Below are 19,054 nucleotides of genomic sequence, written 5' to 3' on the forward strand. Positions count from 1 at the left end.
CCTAATCTGTAGTGTTTCTTTCCCCTTGACTGTCTCCTCTCTTCCCTTGCAAGAAATGAAAATATCTCTGAGCTTTATTTCTTAAATACTATATTTGAAAATAATTTCAGACTTACAAGAAAGTTGGAAGAATATGAAAAATATGTAGAACATTGTTGATCCTTACCTTGATCCAGCTATTAATTTCTTGACAAAGTTGCTTTTTCTCTCTCCTTGGATATATGCTGAGATAGATATACACATGTGTGTGTATACATATCTATGTACACACACTGAGATAATTGCTTGAACTATTTGAGAGTAAGCTGTGTCTATCATGGTCTTTTGTTATCACAGTTATAAACGTTGGTAAATTTATGGTGACTACAAGCCTTTTATCTACTCTCTGTTCTGGATTTCATTTTTATCAGTTGGCTCAATCGTGTCCTGTATAGCATTTCTCCTCCAGTGTAGGATTCAGTCTAGGGTCATATATGGCATGTAATTGTCGTATCTATTTCGTCTCTATTAATCTGGAATTTTTCTACAACCTTCCTTTCCCTTTTATGACATAGACATTTTTGAAGACTTCCTCCCCCTCCCAATTTTAAAGAATGAAATGGAATGCCTGATGTGTCTGATGTTTCCTCCTGGTGAGGTTCACATTTTGCACTGCAGGCCGGAATAGGGCATGGGTGGTGATGTGTCCTTTCAGGGCTTGCCTTCTGCAGTCCCATGATGTCCATCTGCCCCTCATTGTGATGTTAAACACCCCCTCCCCCCAGTCATGGTGTTGATATCTCCACTGGAGTTATTAGACTTTTAATCTTGTGATCAGTAAGCATTCTGTGGAAAGATAAATTTCAGGCCTTGTGAAAATATTTCTTTTCATCAAAAATTTCCCCTAGATTGCTTATCCATTGGTGATTCTTGTCTGGACCCTTCTTTTTTGTGGTAATTGAAACTGGTCATTATTCCCACCTCAGGACTCTCTCCACATTTACTGGTTGGCATATGGCATCCATGTTTGTATATTTGTTCACAGCTTGGCCTTCTGCATTCTTTGTTCACTTTTTCCAGTGTTGATCTTGATTTTCAGCCACGACGCTTCCTAGAATTTGTTTTGTCCTGGGCCTGTTACTTCTCTCCTTTAACCTCTGGCACAGCCTTAAAGTCTCTACAAGCATTTTTGGTGGTAGGGTTATATGTTTTGGGAATAGATTTTTAACTATCTTTTACTGATGGACATGCAAATGATATATTAGTGCCTTATATGCCTTATAATTTTATGCATTAGTAATAAATTAAGTTGGATATTTGAGAATCATTCAGTAATGCAGAGAGATTTGATTTAGGTCAGGACTCTAATCTTACTTTTGCCACTAGATAGCTGTTTAAACTTGGGCAAATCACTTAGTTTCTCCTATTTTATCAACTCAGCTGCACCTGCAAGATGAAAAGAGATATTTAAGCACTCTTTGGAAATCAACTTTGGAATCCCCTGATTCTACTTCTGGAATAATGAAGATTGTGAAGGTAGTGAATAATTATCCCTAAAAAAGTTTCAGAGTATTTTATGACTTCAAAATTGACTATGGTCTTTCAACCAAAGTTCATCTTTTTCCTCTCATGAAAATTTTAGGACTTTTTATTTAAAGGTACAGTTAAAATGATGGTAGTTACCATTTGCCATCATCCCATCCCCAAGTTCAATGTTACTTTTTCTTCTCGGGGAATTTTATTAAAAGCTTATTTTACTTTAGCATTTACTTTTTAAGGAAAGAGGGAAATGCCTTACAATTAGTGATTTTTTTTTTTTTTAAACAGAAGTGCTTTTTGGGTCACTGCAAAATTACTCTTAATACTCAGATAGTAATCCTGTATGATGATTGCCAAGTAAATGATTCTGATTAAAACAGTACTGTTAAAAGGAATATATCTTATCTAATACTGGTAGTCCTATACTCAGAAACAGAAATTGATTCATTCATTGGTAAAACACATGTCAGGTGACCTAAGATACTTGGGAATAAGATAAAAAGATAAAGAGAACTATTAATAGAAAACACGAAAGAGTACTCCTCAAAATAGGTCTGATAAAATTCTTACCGAAGAGCCGTTTAATTATTAGCTTATCAGTCCTGTGAGTTTTTATACTGTTTGCTTGAAAGCAAAACTAGAGAAAGTGCTAAAATCCCATAGGCAGCAAACTTAACATAGTACCTGGCACATAGCAAGTCTCAAATGTTAGCGGTATTACTACTTCTGTTAGTAACATATTATGGGTAAGCTTGACTACAGAAGCCAGACTGCAGTTAACCATTCACTGGACAGTGAGGTCCATGTCTTTCCCTCAGAGACTTCCTTACTTCCTGATGGTTGTCGAAGGAAAACTATTTGCAGACTGTTTGACCAAGTCTTCTCCCTCTGCCACCCCACCCCTATTCTGTCCTAGTAAGAGCAGTAGCAGCTGGAGGAGAGCTGCCAGGCAGGGCACCATTTTGATTTCCTCACTGTTCTGCTATCTGCCCAGCTTTCTGGGCCGTATCACTTATTTCAGTATGTCGCTCAGTGCAGACGAATGACTTATTCCTGCTTTTGGCACCCTTTGCAGACCATTAATCTGTTTCATAGTTCTTGGATTGGATTACATCTAAATTATCTTACTGATTACAATTAACTACCTCTATAGTGATAGAGAAGGATGGATGAGAGATGAAAATGTCTACTTATTAGAACTTTTTCTTTCTTTTCCTTCTAAACAAGTGATGTGTCACATGGTGCCCTGAACCACAGAAAGTGCTTCACTCTGACCCTCTCTCCAGGCCACTAGTCTCAACCCATTGCCCCTGTCTTAGAGCTCTAAGTCACTCTTCCTCCTGACTGTGTTTGTCATGGTGCACATTTGTTGTAGTTGTTTGGGTTGGTGCTTTATATCCCCTGCTAGACTGCAAGCTCCTTGAGGGCAGAATTCCTGTCTGCTCTGACATCGTACTCCTCACTGCTCCTGGCACAACTCCTTGCACGTAGGAGGTGTTCAATAAATATTGTTGATGGAACGAATAATTATTCCTACAAAGTGACAGATGACTCTAGTTGCAAGGCAAGAGTGATGATGTGATTCTGTGTGCTGTAATGGGTGGCCTAATAAGGCTGTCCATCTAAAACCTCTTTGTTTTTGTTTTGTGTGCTTCTTAAATTCGTGATTAGGCATGAAGTCCGTGTAATGTGCCAAATTTCATGTAGTTCCACATCGGCCGCTCCAAAAAATACGGTGACAAAGTAGTGAAGAGTGGATCACTGTCCACATTCTAGGAAATTCGATTAATATGCTTGTAAGCAGTCAGTTGATTTAAATGTTCAGTTGGCTCATTGAAGAAGTAAGTTGAAGCAATATGTGTCTTCATGTATGGAAAAATTGGAAAAACAGGAATCAAAATGTCCAAATGACAGCATTACACTTGATAAAACAGAATTTCCTGTTCAACACACCAACAAACATTTCAGAAAAGTACAGACTCTCAACCTGAGAGGTAATTCATATGTTAGTAAGATATAAATGAAGGCCCGTGGTTTGGTAGGTTCGAATTTTAGTAAATGCATGACCTATAGTGATTTAAATACCATAGGCAAGCTTGAGGGTAATGCTAACTACCTTCTCAAGGAGGAGATTAATTCCTAGCCTGAAGTATCTAGTTTTCCTTGGCAATGCTAAATGTAGTTGTGCTCCCTCTCCCAGACACATTGGGCATTTCAGATAAATGGCATGTTGCCAATTCATCCTAAGTAGCCTGGTAGCTGGCAGAATCCGTGCTCAGCCAGTGTCCGCCTGCTGGGACACCAGCCGGGAGTGCTGATGAAGTGTCAGATGTATACTTCATATACATTAATCTGAAGAGGGGAAAACTCATTTCTCCATTTGCTTCTTCCATCTTTCTGTCCCTCCCCGCACACATGGGTAGTTTATCAAAGAAGTCAGAGTTGTCAGGAGCAGGGGGATTTATACAGATGCTGCTTTCTGGCAAGAAAGATGGAAATTTCAAGAGACAAAAGCAGGACCAGTGGTAACTTATTTTTCTGTAGGAAAATAAGGTTGTAAGCCTTGATGATTAAAGTTTAAAAATAGTATATGTGGCCATCATATGAAATCCTCACTTCTTTTGTACTTTGGAGTAATGGATAGATGGCAGAAACACAGTGAAAACTAGTTTACAGTGTTTTTCTCCAATTTTCTCTTTGATTTGAATCGTGAGCTTTGTCTGCTTGGTGTGTGTGAACCTCCCCATATCACATTTTTTCTTGTTGAGGTCTTTCTTGACCATCTTGTTTGAAACTGCTACCCACACTGCAAGCCATACACCCTTCTTTTCTCTGTAACTGTATCCCCTTTCAGTATACCACACAATTTAGTTTATTACTTTATTATGTGTCTGTTAACCATTCTAATGAAAAATTGATGATAGTAGAGAGATTTTCCCTGTTTTCCCAGCTGACTTCCCAGGGCCTAGACTAGTGCTGACACATAGTAGGTGCCCACTGAAGAGTTGATGAATGCATAAACAAATGTTATTTCCTATCTATACATTTTTAGGTCCCTAGAATGGACCCTTGTTTATTTGTGTTTCCTTATTTTTTATTTTATTTTATTTTATTTTATTTTATTTTATTTTATTTTATTTATTTATTTTTAAAGATTTTATTTATTTATTTGACAGAGATAGAGACAGCCAGCGAGAGAGGGAACACAAGCAGGGGAAGTGGGAGAGGAAGAAGCAGGCTTCCAACGGAGGAGTCTGATGTGGGGCTCGATCCCAGAACACCAGGATCACGCTCTGAGCCGAAGGCAGACGCTTAACGACTGAGCCACCCAGGCGCCCCTGTGTTTCCTTATTTTTAATCTGTGGTTAACATTTTAGGTTTAGCCTAATCAAGAAGCTAATCTTCAAGCCAGAGAGCAATTTACTATGGAAACTATATTCAAGAGTTAAACTACAGGGGTTAAGTTGAAAAAAGGGAATTGGGGGTGGGGAGCAAAGTGGTTAAGAGATCGGTCCACTCTCTAGCACTTACTAGCTGTGTAGTCTTGGTTTATTCACCTGTGAAGAGGGGTAATGGTTGTAGTAACCTCGTAAGGTTATTGTGAGGATCACATGAACCAACTCATGGGCAGTCCTTTGCCTGTGCCTGTTACCTAGGAAACACTGGTGTTGACGTACTTGGTGTTTATCAGAACACTGTTTCCTCAGGGTTGTCAGGCTTAGTGGAGATGGTATGATTAGAAGGGAGGGATATGAGCCCTTTCTCTTGGATCACCCGCTAAGAGCAGTAGTGTAACCTTTTTGTCCTTCCTGTGTGATGGCGAACCAGCTTGTTTCTTGCTTTCTTATTTTGACTCAATATTCACCAACCTGGCACACTGGAAGATACTTTCTAGAATAGCTAATATTGTTGAAGGGGGTAGTGCTTTCAAATAATGTTTCTCAACTTTAAATATTAGGTTCAGTGGTGTAATTTCATGTTTCTTCAATGGCCCTCTTTTGACATAGTATCCATTTCTTTTAATGAAAAAATTATGTTTCATGATGCACTGTAAATATTAAGACCAAACTATTTAAACTGTAATATATTCAAAGAGCCTTGATGAATATTCATCTTTTCCATTTGCACAAATGCATTATGAAGAGTCAGGGAAAATTCACTAAACGTATGCAAAAGTGCATTTTTCCTTTTTAATCCATTCAGAATGCACTGGCATCATGTCAGCATTTATTTAGGGTACAGACTTTATTTGCAGTCATTTAATATTATATCAATACTTCATTAGCCTTATAGCTCCAAAACAAAAACCTGAGCTGAAGTCCAATTAGTTAACTCTGGGAGAGTATCTGTTAAATATTGATGTAGGAACAATTTGAATGCCCTTGGATAAGTTGCTTAACAAAAGTTGTAGAATACGACTGGACTGTGAGTTCGCATTCTCTTTAGCCGTTGTGACTCAATTTAAAGACTGCATCATATTTCAGTGTGTGGATTTCTCAAAATTTCTCCCTATAGGTTATTTCCAAGTTTTTCCTATTGTAGATAATGGCGATGAGCAGGCTTTTAGTAACTCCTTGTTCACCTCTAATTATGTTTTCAGGGTAACTTCGTGGGGTGGAATCACCATGGCAAAGTATATGAGCACTATGGAAGTTCTCTGTACTTCTGCTAAATACGTCTCTATGGATGCTGTTCAGATTTATACATTCATATACTGAGAAAGTGCATCTCACTATGCTGTGGCCAGTAGTCAATACTGTCTTAAAAAAAAACAAACCAGCTTTGCTGGGTTATTACGTGAAATCATTACTCTTCTAAATTTGTTAGATCTTTAGTGAAGTTGATAAGGTTATTGGACATGTTGAACTCTTACATCTAAACCTCTGGATAAAGCAAATAGGAAGTTAGGGTTATCCATGCTTCTTCCTGCAACTTCTTCCTTCCATTCCTGAAATCAGCTTCCCATACCAACTGTTGGTAACTTGTGTTGCTCTTGGGATATAAGAACTCCTGAGTGTGATTACAGTGTATGTAGCTGAAGGCATTATTCCGTAGTTCAGAATTTTTTTCATCTGGAAAGTAGTAATCTCAATTGTGAAATAGTGCCTTCAGCTGTGGACATTATAATCAGAGTCTCAAGAGTGCTTGTACTCCAGGAGTAATACGTCTCCTAGTTATTACCCTCTGAGCTAGGTTCTGTTTATAGTGAAGGGATGAATTTTCATAACTCAGTGCTGAAATAGCCATAGGGAGCCCTGAGCAGATTATTATAGGTCAGGCCTAATCCATGAAGATAAATCTCATTATAGGCTCACCTGGGCCCATCCACAGAGTAGCTGGTTTAACATGAGTCTGTAAATCAAAGATCAGATTAAAATCAAACTATAAAATCCTTGTCATCATCCCAACTACTGCCTCTGTGAAGAGATATTCTAAATGTGCCTCCTTGCTCTAAACATGCTTGGGTGCCATGAGAATAATTAGCAGAAAAGCATATGTTGAGTTCATTGTGATTCAGTCTATTAACGAATGAAAAACTACTTATTTGGCAGGTGGAGGGGGGATTTTTTTCTAAAATGAAATTGCAGCCAGAAGTAGTCACTGAAAACTTCCCCTCTCAGTTTTCTCTTCTTGTCATTTGCAAAGGTTAAAGAATATTCTTTACCTTACTTCTGTTTTGTCCTTCCTGGGAAGGATGGGGTGCCTGCTAAAGTTGCTGTCTGTGTGGGGGTGCCTAGACAGACTGGTCAAGAAGGGACTGAATGTCATCAAAGGCATTGGAGTGTCAGTGGAATGAATGGTGACCATAAATATCTTGGGGGATTTAAAGAGTAGAAATGCGTGCCTTGTTTTAATTACTTATCATCATAGAGAGATTTAAAGCAGTATTACAGCAGTAATACCATATATTTGTATATATATTAGTGCATGTGTATATTAAAGCTTAGGTTTCATTTATTGCCCTCTTACCCAGCTGGTATCCCTGTTTAGGAGCTGCTGGTCAACCTGTTCACCAAGCATTATGAGATGTTCCAGGAAATGCCAAGTCCTAGAATCTCAGCTGTCTGATTCCCCACTGTATTTTTTAGCACCAAGGGCACTCCCTGATAAGTATTTAGTACTTAGGTAATGGTTGTTTAGTATTAAATGTTTAGGAGGTCTTAATTAAAAGAACCTTGAGTTTCTGAGGCTCTTGTCGTTCTGCTTCCTGGAGCCCAGACTAGTTGAATTGCTAGGCTCTGAGTGATTTATTGACCTTTGTGTCTGGGGAGGTGATCAACATAAAGGTGGTAAAGCGGTTTTGGCTGCCATCATGGCAGTGTCCCTTGGTGCCCTGGTGGACAGGTTTCCCTGTCGTGGACTCCTTGTCTGATGCATCTTGTCCTTTTGCTTCCCTGGTAAAACATGAGCACTTAATTATTTGCTCTCTCATTGTCAAAAGGATTCTGCAACCCTGGTGGAAAAACCAACAGACTCATAGTAATTAGACAGTGGTTTGTGGGAAGGTGGGGGTGGGGTTGGAACATTTCCTTTCTTGGGAAAAAAATGAAAAATTATTTTACTTAATAGGCATCTTAGGAAACTTTTGGTTTTTGTGGTTCTGGAAAAGCCTGCATGTTTTGATACTTTTCCTACTGTATTTTTCTAGATATACTTTCATGGTTAGTGGAATGAGTAGTATTGGTGAAAGTATATTTATTTCATTGGACCTGAAGTATCAGTCTAGCATTGGACTCTGAATCTGTGTATATTTCATTAATTTATTTATCAGGTAATTGACTATTAATGGTGTTCCTAGTGTACAATTCGTATTAAAACCCATATGAAAAAAAAAAAAATAGAAGAAGGAAAGCTTCCAAACACATTCTACAAGGCCAACATTACCCTGATAGCAAGCCAGGCAAAAACACCACAGAAAAAGAAAACTATGGGCCAATATCCCTGATGAACATAGACATAAAAACCCTCAAAAGAAGAGCAAACCACATTCAGCAATACATTTAAAGGAATAATTCCTGGGATGCAAGGGTGGTTGAATATTCGCAAATCAATCACCATGATACATCACATCAACAAAACAAAGGATAAAGTTTATATGATCATCTCAATAGATGCAGAAAAAGCATTTGACACAATTCAGCGTCTCTTGATAATAAAAAAAAAACTTCGAACAAAGTGGGTTTAGAGGGACTATACTTCAACATAATAAAGGCCATATATGAAAAACCCACAGTTATATCATATGCAATGGTGAAAAACTTGAGAGCTTTTCCTACCGGGCAAGAACAAGATAAGGAGTCTGCTGTCACCACTTTTATTCAACAAAGTACTGGAAGTCCTAGCTACAACAACCAGACAGGGAAAAGAAATGAGGCATCCATATTGCTAAGGAAGAAGTTTAACTGTCACTATCTGTAGATGGCATGATATTATACATAGAAAACTCTAAAGACTCCACCAAGAAACTGTTAGAAGAAGTAAATGAATTCAGTAAAGTTGCAGGATATAAAATTAATACCCAGATGTTGGTAGCATTTTTATATCCTAATGTAGCAGAAAGGGGAATTAAGAAAACAGTATCATTCACAGCTGCACCAAGAAGAACAAAATACCTAGTAATAAATGTAACCAAAGAGGTAAAAACTATAAAACATTGATGGAAGAAATTTAAGACAACATAAACAAATGGAAAACTGTTTCTTGGATTCTAAGAATTAATATTGTTAAAATGTTTGTACTCCCCAAAACAATCTACAGATTCAATGCAATCCCTATCAAAATACCAACAGCTTTTTTTTTTTTATAGAACTATAACAAATTATACTAACATCTCTATGAACAACAAAACACCCAAATAACCAAAGCAATCTTGAGAAGGAAGAACAAAGCTGGAGGTGTAACAATTCCAGAATTCAAGATACATTACAAAACTGCAGTAATCAAAATAGTATGGTACTAGCACACAAGTGGAACACATGAATAAACGGAACAGACTAGAGAACCCAGAAGTAAACCCATGCTTCTTTGGTCGGTCAATCTAAGACAAGAGCGGCAAGAATATACAATGGGGAAAGACGGTCTCTTCAGCAAATGGTGCTGGGAAAACTGGAAAGCTACATGCCAAAGAATGAAACTGGGTCACTTTCTTACCCCATACACAAACATAAATGCAAAGTGGATTAAAGACCTAAATGTGAGACCCCAAACCATAAAAATTGCAGAAGAAAACACAGGTAGTAATGTTTCTGACATTGGCTGTAGCAACAGTTTTCTAGATATGTCTCCTGAGGCAAGGGAAATGAAAGCAAAAATAAACCATTGGGACTATATCAAAATAAAGAGCTTTTATACGTGAAGGAAACCATCAACAAAACAAAAAGGCAAACTTTTGAATGGGAAAAGGTATTGGCAAATGATTTATCCAATAAAGCGTTAATATCCAAAATACCTAAAGAACTTAGGACTGAAAACAAACAAACAAAAAACCAAGAAACAAAAACAAAACCCCCAAATACTGTGATTAAAAATGGGCAGAGGACCTGAATAGACATTTTTCCAAAGAAGATGCACACGTGGTCAACAGACAGATGAAAACATGCTCAAGATCATCACTCGTCATCAGGGAAATGCAAATCAAAACTATAGTGAGATCACCTCACACCTGACGCAATGGTAAAATCAAAACCACTAGAAAAGATAATAACGATTGGTGAGGATGTGGAGAGAAAGGAGCCCTCATGTGCTGTTGTTGGGAATGTAAATTGGTGGAAATTTCCACCACTGTGGAGAACGGTATGGAAGTTCCTCAAAAAATTAAAGATAGAATTTCCATACGATCCAGTAATTCCACTACTGGGTATTTATCCAAAGACAATGAAAACACTAATTCAGAAAGATACCATGCCGCCCTTATGTTTATAGCAGCATTATTTACGATAGCCAAAATCCAGAAGCCCCCCCCCCCCCCCCCAGCACACACACTCAGCCATTAAAAGGGTGAGATCTTCCCATTTGTGACAGTGTGGATGGACCTAGAGGGTATTATGCAAAGTAAAATAGTCATTTGTGGAGTCTAAAAACCAGAACAAATGAATAAACAAAAGCAGAATTGGACTTAAAAATGCAGAGAACAAGGTGATGGTTGCCAGAGTTCCAGAAGTTGGGGGGAGGGACAACATGGGTGAAGGGTAGCAGGCAATAAAGGCTTCTAGTTATGGAATGAGTAAGTCGTGGGAATAAAAGGCACAGCATAGGGAATATAGTGGATAATAGGGTATTTGTGTTTTGTGGTGACTGATGGGCAGTACACTAGTGGTGAGCATAGTATAATGTATTGAGAAGTTAAATCACTGTGTCCATATACCTGAAACTAATGTAACATTGTGTGTCAACTCTACTCAAAAGTTTTTTTAAAAAAACCTTCCATGAAAAAGATGTGACACATAGTCTTTTTTAAAAGGAGCTTCAAAGCTAGCTGAAATGAGACTTGTGAAAAATCAGAGCAAAGTAGAAGGAAACAATGTGTTGGATAGTGTGCAGCTCTGAGAATTTAGAGACCTAGAAGAAGGACATGGGCTACAGATCTCTCGCAAGTAGGCACACTTCAAGGTGTAGTGGAATTAAGTATGTAGTGGAATGGGGTAGGGGTGGTAGAAAAAAGTGGACAGGGTGGTTTGACTAGCAATGTTTTTTCTTAGAACAGTGTTTCTAGAATTGTCATGGCAGGCAAAGAACCACATGAAAACCCAGAGGCTCATGGCTGTCAGTGAAAGAATGGTTTCTGGTTTAATGCGAACCCTGGAAGACCACCACCATCTGTCTTTTTGTAAAAAGAATGTCCTTTTTACGTAGGAGATCTCCCAGATGCACAGTCTGTTATCTGTAGGGATTTTAGCCAAAAGGCAATAAGTCTTCATTTTTGTTGGATTCATGGCTAGATGGTAATAATGACTTCTGAGTTAATAGCTTTTCTTTGTGAACTAATGCTGCTAATTTGTTTTTAAGGGAAGAATAGGGCATGTGCAATTTTAACTCAGCTACTTGTGATCTCTTAAATACCTGATTGTTCATGGCAGTTGTTTGTGTAAGTGTATGTCAGTTTTTTGGTTTGTTTTTTTTTATTCCCAGACACAAGTTAGTGATAGATTTTAGCCTCATAAATAATATGAGTCGATGATATCATTTTGTCCACTTTTTACATAGCTTTGATCAAAAAGTTATTAATTAAACTTTAAGGAACTTCTCTGTTGCCCCTATTTTCTGGAAAACATCCCTTCCATTGACAGATTCATGTGATAGAAGGTCATGAGTTTTTCGTATTTGTTTCTATGCATATTTCTTCTTTTTGTCTGACCACTGCTAATCTGTACTTAAGCACATGGACTTTCTCTTCCAGGAAGTCCTCCTTGACACCTCTCCCCACCCCAGTCTTCTTTCAGTTATGCATATCTTAACCAAAGCGTTTGTCACATAGGACTGTAAGGGTCTCTTTGCTTGTCTTCCCCGCCTTCCCTCTTCTTCCCTGAATGGTCTGATTACCTCAAAGGCCTGGTATAATGATCTGTAGCTGATAAAGGTGAGCCTGGAATATTTCATGGGTTAGGCCCTCAGAAATAACACTAAATGAAATATGAGCTTATATTGGGTGTGCCCATATCACCTCTCTGAGCCTTGTTTTTGAAAATGAATTCTGGAATTGGAGAAGTCTGTGGATGGAACAGACCCTGGTTACCACTCTCCCCTTGCCTAGAGAGATCGTACACTACAGTGTCCTTTATCTAAATTGTGTTTGTTTTTTACAAGCCCTTGATTTAGAATTTAATTACTGTAGGCATTTTTATGTTTAAGAGCATGAGCTCCAGAGTCAGGCTGCCATGGTTGGAATCTGGAGTTTACTACTTAATAGTTGTATGCCCTCGACCAAGGAGCATAACCTTCCTGTGACTCTGAAAAGTGGAAATATTAAGAGTACTCATCTTATGTGGTAGTTGCTGGAATCAAGGAGCACATCGGAAGAGCCCAGTAATGTTAACTGGTACCATCTTGTTTAAAAGTAGTAAGTTCACATATTTATTAAACCAGGGAACATGAAGTTTTATTGAATGCTTATCTGAAATTTATAATTTAAAGGAGTGATGAAACTGGCCTGGTAAAGATAAGTTTGTCTCTGATTATTTTCAGATAACTGCAGGTCTACTCCATTTTCTCTAGGATAATTTATAATACATAAAGTTTGTTTGAAATTAAAAGTTAAGAGAAAGTGTGAATTGGCATTTTCTTTCTTTTTTTTTTTTTTCTTAAGACTTATTTATTTTAGCGTGAGAACACACACACAAGCAGGGGAAGAGGCAGAGGGTCAGGGAGAAGCAGACTCCCTGCTGAGCAGGGAGCCCAATGTGGCTTGATCCCAGGGCTTGATCCCGGGACCCTGAGCTGAAGGCAGACACTTTACCAACTGAGCCATCCAGGTGCCCCTGTAAATTGGCATTTTCAACATGAAGTAAATGTTTAGGGATGATACCATCAAATAAACAAAAGTAAAAGGCAACCAGAAAAAGGAAACCCCAACTACATTTTTTTTTTTTTTTTTCATTTCCCTCATTAGGTTACACAAAAGACTTACCAGGATCTTGGTCTTCATGCATGGTCTCTTTCTTTTCTTTTCTTTTCTTTTCTTTTCTTTTCTTTTCTTTTCTTTTCTAATACATGAGTTGCTTTCTTTTGAGTTGACTTTTTTTTTTTTACTTTTTAAAAAAATTTTTTTATTCATTTATTTGAGAGAGAGTATGCAAGCACAATGGGGGGAGGGGTAGAGGGGAAGAGGGAGAAGCAGACTCACTGCTGAGCAGGCACCCTGACGTTGGGCTTGATCCCAAGACCCTGGAATCATGACCTGAGCCAAAGGCAGCCGCTTAACCAACTGAGCCACCCAGGCACCCCTGAGTTCACATTTTGTATACTTATTACAGTGCCTTTGTATCTGGATCTTTGGTATCCCAACATCTATTTTAAGATACTGTTAATTTTGCCATCACTTATTGCCATGCCCAGATTTCACTATCATTTATGCAGATGTAACAAAGAGGATATCTGTTGGGCTTCAGATATTTTTGCTGGCTCACTCCATCAGCGAAGCATTTTTGAATGTGTGTCCCTACTATGTGAATATATTTTAAAGGGATTTACATGTATTTAGAGGTGGTATTAAAAAAACAATTTAACAGACCTGTGAATCTTTACTAGGGAACTGTTAGAACAATTATTGTAGGGTTTTAACAGGGGTCTGGAGGCGGTTCCATTTGCCAACTTTAACCATTTAGCTGCCATGCCATGGAGATGTTCTAGGAGTTCTGGGGTTGGTGATGAGTGAGATGGAGTGTACATGGAGTGCTTGAGGCAGTGACTATTTGCCAACCTCTAAGGAAGTATTCTAGCCATCAGAACTGGTGCGTATTGGCAGAGCATCATCCTGAATATCAACTTAGGAAATGTACTAAAGCCAACAAAAAAGAAGAAACACCGAAAATGGCAACCGGTACTCTAATAGTTTTTCCCTAAATTCCATTTGATTATATGTATCCTGGGCGTGTCCATATTCCACTTTGTAGATTCTTGGAATAAACTACAAGGTCTTCCTTCTTAAACCTGCTACCATAGAATTTTATTGATTAAATGATGTTTTGAATGTTCAGCGAGGCTGCCTTTTCTCTTTGGGAAGGGTTTATTTTATTTTACTTGTAAGTGAAAGGAATAGCAGATCTTTGCTACACATGTCATTAACTGCCACTAAATTGACACAAATGTTGACAGTTACTGTGAGAAATGTTTCAAAGCTAATTATGCTAATTAGAATGTAACATACCAGTAATTGCATGTATTCAGACATCATACCATCACTTTTTGTGTTTTCTTCTCCAGATGTAAGACATTCATTCATTTGTTGCTTGAAAAGCTGCAGAATTACAGCTAAGATAACAAAAAATTGCCAGCAAATAAAATTGGTTCTTTAGAAATATGCTGTAATTGGTTAGCTATGTAAAAGACAGAAACAAATGTTTGCCTGTTAAGCATATAAATTAGGAACATTGCTTATGAAATCCTTAGTTTTGGGTTTTTCATTTAAATAAGCCTTCTTATTGCAATTAATATTATCGTTTGGTTTATGACCCTTAAAAATATATTCCCTTTCAGCATTTCTTGGGGTTCTAATTTAGCTTTCTTATAGATGTTAGATGATTTGCAATTTAGATTTTAATTTGATTTCTATTCTTTAAAATACCATTTTTCTTATATTTCATTTTTATTTAAAGCATGATTCTCTGTGTTCGTAGAAGCTAGGCATAAATGACTAGAAAAATCAAGCTCTTAAGTGAGCCTAGAACATAAAACATTTTAATAGGAATCTCACATAACTAAACTAAGTATTTGAGAGTCCAACCAAGGAATTATGGTTGTTTGGAAACAAACTTTATGGGACATAGTGTTCCTAATTTATCCTCTCTTATAGTTCTTTTAAAAATAGCATTTCTTCGGTTGATTTAAAATTGTCGGCGCTTCTTAACATATGTTCAGTGTTAAATACGTGTTTCCCTGATGATTTTAGGACCATATCTACCTGAAGAGACAGTTTTGGTCTCTGTAGTTTTTTAGAGTTTTTAGTATATTTTTTCTTCTCTAAAGTTTGGACGTGAGTGTTTCTCTTATAATTGGAGTGTGTATGGGTTTTTTTCCCCCCGAATCTTGATCCACGTAAATCAGCCCAACACTTGCGGAACCATGACCTTAATTCTGTAGGACTTGAAGTATCTATCCCCTTCTTAATTGAAGTAAACTCACACCCTGGCTCTGATGTGATGTGCTTAGAAGGGAAGAGGGTTTCTTTTAAACCCCTCTTATAAAGACCACTGCGTAATTCTGCTGACAGATGCTGGTTTGTTCTTTCTTTCTTTCTTTCTTTCTTTCTTTCTTTCTTTCTTTCTTTCTCTTACCCATTGTTTGCTAAGATTTTTGTTCAACATTTGGAAGTTCCTGTTATCCTTAGTATACAGGCCCTTTGGTTTATTTACCAACTTATCTTTACCAAGATAGCAGATGACAAAAAAGACTGACATGTTTGGGGTTGGGAAACTTAGGACTGAATTCTAATACCTGGCTCTGTATTTTTGGGCAATTGTCACTTAGCCTCATTGAGCCCTGGTGTCTTCATTAGTAAAATGGGAAGAGTTAATCCTGACAGCGTTTGTTGTAACAATTCAGGGTTATAACACAACATACATCAGAACTATCTACTAAGTACTAGGATTTCTTTGTGTATTTCTCTATTTCTGGGCTTCTCTTTCTTGTAATCAGTCTATTTGTCTATTTCTGTGCCTCTATTTCACTTTCTTCATTCCTTTAACTTGATAACAAGACTTAACTGGTCAAGAAACGTTCTTTATGTTACTGTTGTTCTTTAAGAGTCTTGACTGTTTTGGCATGTTTATCTTCTATATAAATTTACTTGTGAAGTTCTGCAAGCTAATTAAATTTTGATTAGAATTATCTTAAATCCAGAGATCAATTTGGGAAATTGATAGTTTTATGACATTGAGTTTTACTATTGTAGAGCGTAGTCTATTGCTCTGTTTACTTAGGGCTTTTTAAATGTTCTTATCTACAGAATGAATTTGTATATCCTTTATTAGATTTACTCTTAGGAATTTTAAATAACATCCTTTAAAAATAAACATGTATACCTATTTGCTAATGTCTGGAAATTGAATTGGCTTTTGCATATTTTTAAATTAATCGACCTTGCTAATTCTTACTGATTTTTACTAAGCTGTATATTTGGTGGATGGGAGTTTTTTGTAGACAATGTAGGCAATGATGATCTGCAGATAATAACAGCTTTATTTCTTCCTTTTCCAGTCTTTGTAGATTTTATTTCTCTTTTAAAAGTCTGAAATCACTAACCAGGACATCTAAAATTATGTGGAAAAGAAGTGATCACATGCATTCTTGTCTGGTTCTTAAACACAAAGAGAGTATTTTGAATATTTCATATTAAGTATGATGAATGCTTTTTTTTCTTCTCTAGAATCTCTGTCAGGTGAAGAATGTTTTTTTTTTTGCTGTTCTTTTTTTAAGTATCTTTTTTTTTTTTTGCGTTTGTTGATTGTTATTGATCTGATGTTTTTGAAAAAATGCAACATTGTGACAAATAACTTTAAAAAATACATTTATGCAGTCAGTTTACTAGTATTTTGTTTAGAATTTTGCCATTTGTGTTTATTAGTGGTATTAGCTTATAGTTTTCCTTTTTTGTATTGCCTGCGTTAGGTTATGTTAGCCCAACAAAATGAATTAGGAGTCTATAAGTCATTCCTTTATTCCTACCATAATGCTAGATAATAAGCCACAGTTTCTCAGTGGCATTTGTCACTAGTATTTATTTCTTGCTGTGAGTCTGTGGGTTGGCTGGGGTAGCTGCTTTAGATGGTGAATGTTGGGTTGGCTTGGCTGGAATCTAATCTGTAGGTCAGGTCCTGTCTGCTCTGCATGGATTACTGTGGGACCCAGGATGAAGTGGAACACTTGTCTATAGAATGGTTTTCTCATGCTGGAAGTTGGAAACTTCTAGAGGGATGAGCAGAAACAGTGCTTAAGGAATAGGCTTGAAACAGCCACCGTGTTACTTCTCTTTTTTGGTGAAAGCAAGCCATGTGATTAAATCCAGCATCTGTAGGAGAGAAGAAATACTTGCTAAACAGCAATTTTATCTAGAACAGGAAAAGTTCCTTCTTTTTCTAATCTCTGGAAGAGTTTGTGTAACAGTAGATTGATTTCTTTCTTGACTATTCCGAATATTACCTAGAAAGCAGTATGGACCTGACGATTTCTTTTTTGGGGCACTTTTGACTGAAGAAATTTTTTTAATGGTTATTAGACTGTTGAGATTTTTAATTTCTTCTTGAGTCATTTTGGTGTTTTATAGTATTGTGTGAATCTGTTTATTGTGTTTGAAAATTATGTTTATTGTGTGGCAGCTGCACTTTTGACTCCTTTCCCATTCTTACTGCTTAGTTGAGGGGCACCTGAGCAGCTCAGTCTTTTAAGCCTCTGACTCTTGGCTTTGGCTCAGGTCATGATCTTAGGGCTGTGAGATCGAGCCCCATGTCAGTCTCCACACTCAGTGCAGAGTCATCTTGTCCCTCTCCTTCTGTTCCTCTCCCCCACTCGTGAGCACACATGCTCTCTTTCTCACTCTCAAAAATAAATAAATATAAATAATATTTTTAAAGATTATTTATTTATGTATTTATTTGTGTCTTCTCTCTCATGCTTTTTTCCTCCCTCCCTTTTTTGTGCATATTACTCATTTGAATGGCTCCGAATCTCATATCATGCCTAGAAAGCTTTTCTTCTTCCCAGATTCTAACAATTTATCTCCTATTTTCTTTTATGGGTTAACTTCTAATGTTTAAATCTGTAATCTGTTTGGAACTTATTTTTGTTGAGCAGCGAAAGAGCAGTTGAGCCTACTATTCTTTTTCTCAACGGCTAGCTAGTTTTTCCAGCACTATTACCAAACAGCTTCTTTCCCCCCTAATTTGTAATACCACTTTTAGCATACGCTAAATTCCCAAGTACATTATGGGTCTATTTCTTGGCTCTGTTCTGTTCCTTTGATTTGTCTTCTTGTATTTATATCATATAATCGAATTTGTCTATTTTCATTGCTATTTTTAACATCTAGGAGGGCTGGTAGGGGAGCCTCATAACTCTTGTAGTTAAATTTATTTGCAACTACATTTAAAAGACTGTCCCTCATTTTAACATTTTTTTCTATCTCTGGAAATAACTTCCTCATTTTCTTTGAAAACCAGTGAGAGGAAAAAAAATCATCCCCTGTGAAAATATTACACATCTCTTACTTTTATAAATCTTAGTTACAGTGGGGAGAGAAATCATTTATTCTTCTGTCAGGTTTCCGTGTCGGCCTCCTGGCCTGTGCGCTGCGCTGCGTTGGGGCACCATTTACTGAGACTTGTGTGTGCAAAGTTCTAGTGGAGTGGTGTGACACGTAACCCTGGACCTTGCTGCTCTCTGGAGTGCGGCTCTCTGATGATTGCTGCCACCAGCCGCAGACACTGGAGCCTGCTGGTAGCACATCTCCAAAGGCTGGGGCTCTTTCCAGAGACAGGAGTTGAGAATGTGAGGCCCGGCACTCCCTCTACGTGTGGAAAAACTCCTCCTTTGCCAATCTCAGGGGCTCTTTCTTTGATTCCATGAAGGGAGTGACCACATTACCTCATAGCTCGCAGTTGTGAAATCCTAATGCCACCCACACAGCACACTACCAACTACCACACTAGCCGTAGAGATGGCCTCTGCTATAGAGACTTTTCCTTGGTGGCGGCATCAGAAGAGCCAACCAAAGAAGTGAAAACTTAATGACTGCACCACTTTGCTGGCACGAGCTGTTTTCCCAAACTGTTGTTTCTCTGATTCATTCAAAACATCCTCTGCCCCTTGTGCTAAAGGCAAAGGATGT

The 19,054-nt window shown here is 37.6% G+C and overlaps 1 protein-coding gene across 8 annotated transcripts in view; it reads left to right on the plus strand.

The window, feature by feature from the left end:
* The window catches only part of MAST4 (microtubule associated serine/threonine kinase family member 4), a 535,574-nt gene that overhangs the window by 168,470 nt on the left and 348,050 nt on the right, over positions 1 to 19,054 (plus strand). The window lies entirely within an intron of this gene.

This window comes from Ursus arctos, unplaced genomic scaffold (genome assembly GCF_023065955.2).
Source record: "Ursus arctos isolate Adak ecotype North America unplaced genomic scaffold, UrsArc2.0 scaffold_5, whole genome shotgun sequence".
NCBI classification, from domain to species: domain Eukaryota; kingdom Metazoa; phylum Chordata; class Mammalia; order Carnivora; family Ursidae; genus Ursus; species Ursus arctos.